Source organism: Trichechus manatus, unplaced genomic scaffold (genome assembly GCF_000243295.1).
Source record: "Trichechus manatus latirostris isolate Lorelei unplaced genomic scaffold, TriManLat1.0 scaffold00185, whole genome shotgun sequence".
Taxonomy (NCBI): domain Eukaryota; kingdom Metazoa; phylum Chordata; class Mammalia; order Sirenia; family Trichechidae; genus Trichechus; species Trichechus manatus.
The window spans coordinates 3370501-3373181 of record NW_004444121.1 but is presented as its reverse complement, the minus strand read 5'-3'; positions in this window follow the sequence as shown (position 1 = coordinate 3373181).

Genomic DNA, 2681 nt, shown 5'->3' with positions numbered 1-2681 from the left:
CCCCCCGCCCCACGCCGGCGCCGCCGGCGCTTTCCCGGGGCGGAGCCTCTGTGGGCCGGCCAAGCGCAACAGCGGCATCTGGCGGCCGCGCCCGGCACTGCAGGGGCGTCCAGGGTCGCGGGGTGGGCCCGGCCCTCCGCTGGGCGGGAGCCGGTCGCTTGTCTCTCCCTGGCTCTGGAAGACTCGGATCCGCCCCGGAGGTGTGGCTCCTGTTGTGAACAGGGGCAGAAGCTCCAGCGCTACCCTGGCCCAGGCTGCAGAACTCTGCAAGGGAAATGGGAACAGCCCTGTCCCCAGAGGCGCGTCTGGCGGTCTCTATGGAAACCGACCCTGCCCTACTCCAGAATCTCCAGGGCTCCCCACTCCTGCAGGGCGAGGGTCCCAATGCGCACGGGGCCAGCTTGGGGCGCATCACAAGCTGGCCCCATACACTTTTTTTGGCCGTCCGCTACGCGCACCCCTGCCCCCGAAAGATCCCGATAACCCCCGAACTCTTCCTCAAGCACCCCGCCCCCTAGCCGCTTTTGAAGGGGGGACCAGGGGGCAAATAACGTCCAGACGAGGGGGAAGGGCAGAGTCGGGCAGACGTTAATGATTCAGCAGTGGCGTTAAAGGTAGCTCGCCTTAAGCCACTTGAGAGCCGGCCCAGCGGGACGTCACTCACTCGCGCTCGGGTGTCTTGTCCCTCGTCGCTGCGTGGCTGGGAAGGGCAGCTGGCCTGAGGGATATGCTGCAGGGTCAGGGGCGCTCAGAGAACGCGCCCTGGAGGCCTCTTAGCATCCGGCTGCAGCTGGGCCAGGCTAGGGCTCCGGGGTCTTGGCAGGCCTTCTCAAAGGAGGAGCTCCCTGGGACAGCCCCCAGGGTGGGACACGCTGGGGCTGGGCAGAGGTCTCACTGAACGGAGGAGGCTTCGGCCCGGCTTGGCTTCTGGGGCCAGCAGCTGTGGCAGAGTTTAAGATATGGGTGCTCCTGAGTCCCTGCATCAGCTTGCACGCCCCTGGGGACAGGGAGCTCATTCCCTCTCAGGACAGCTCTAGCTACCCTAGAAGGCCTGACTGTAAGAAGGGCCTTCCCCTGAGTCGCTTACACTTGTGCCTGTAACTCCCCTCTCACCATGGCTCAGCCAGCCTTCCTTCAGGATGGAATCACTGGCTGAGGCATGTCCCTCCAGCCCTCTTGGCCACTATGCAGAGAATGCAGTCTCCTGGTTACTAATTTTGCCCACCATGCCCCATCCCCTCCCCAGGGGAGGGGCCCAAGGCCTAGCCCTTCAGGTGCAGTGAGCGCTGGTGAAGGGGAAGCCAGCCTGTAGCTTACAAGACCTCAGCCCCATTCTTCTGGGCACCGGCCTCTTTCTGAGCCTCTGCCATCCAGCCCTCCCACGTGCACATGCACACATCCAGACTCACATGCTCTTCCCCTGCCAGAAGACCTTTCCTTCCCATCTTCCCCTTCTTGAGGCCAGGCCGAGCTAGACCCCAGGGTCCTCTCCCTATGGGGACCCCTCCTGAGCGCTGGTCTCAGCCACAGTTTTACACCGGTGTGATTAGATCAGCAGGGAGTGGCTGTCTCCCGCTGAGGCCCAGAGGGCAGGGCCTGCTTACCTCCTTGACCCCGTGTCCCCAGGGTCAGCAGGACCGGGCGCTGTAGGAATCTGCACCTTCCCCCCCCCCGCCATCCGGCTGCATGGGTCCCAACCGACGCGGGCGTCTTGGGGTGATCACAGCAATTGGCTGGAAGGAGTCCGCAGCCTCCCTCGGCCTGGGCTTGACGTGTCCAAACTCGCTAAACTTCTCGGGGTGGAGGGGCTTTAGGGAGCCCTGGGGCCCCTCGGTTCCTGTGTGTGAGGTGGCACAGGGCGTCACGTCCAGAGGCTGACCCGCTGCCTAAGCTCCCTTGGCTGCCGCCTGGGTTCGGTAGCGCGGGTCGCGGGCGAGGAGGGGTCCAGGCTCACCTGGCCCCGCCCCCACCTTCGGCTCCGCCTCTGACCCCGCCCCCATCCCAGCCTGGCCCCGCCCCCAGCCCGCACCCTTTGGCGCAGCGCCGGCTAGTCGCCTAGGTCTTGGCGGCAGCGGCAGCGCGGGCAGAGGAGGGGCTCCGTGTACGTGACAGGGACTCCTTGGGGCTGTCTCCCAGGGCCACCCCATCCTAGATCCAGAACTCCGTCCTGTCTGCTCGGCGCTTGCTGGCTGCAGCCTGGTCCACCGCTGGTTGGCTGAGGAACGGGAGGGAGGCACCTGGTGTGCGCTCCACCTGGGGGGCCGGGGGCAGGGAGAGATGGGGGGTGGGGGGTAGAGACCGGCACGTGAGGGGAGAGCTGATGGACAGAAATAGATCTCAGGAGACAGAGAAGGGTTCAGGCCCCTCTTCCCAGACCTCCCCTCTCCTTGTCCCCCCCCACCTGGGCCCTCTCAGCAGCCAGAGTCTGATCTCTGACCCCATCTCCCTTACTGGGAACCTCGCTGCACATGGCCCTGTTCCGCGGCTGTACTCATTCCTGCCCCCTGGGAGCTGACCCGGCCACCCTCAGCCCTCCTGTGGTTTCAAGATGAGACCCGTGGGAAGAGAGGGAGGGGGTGGAGATTCAAGTCCAGATCCCGCCCCAGTCAGCAAGTAGGGGAGCCTCTCAACTACAGAGCCCCGGCCGGCCTGTTTCTGCGGGTGGCCCTACTGCCTGGCCT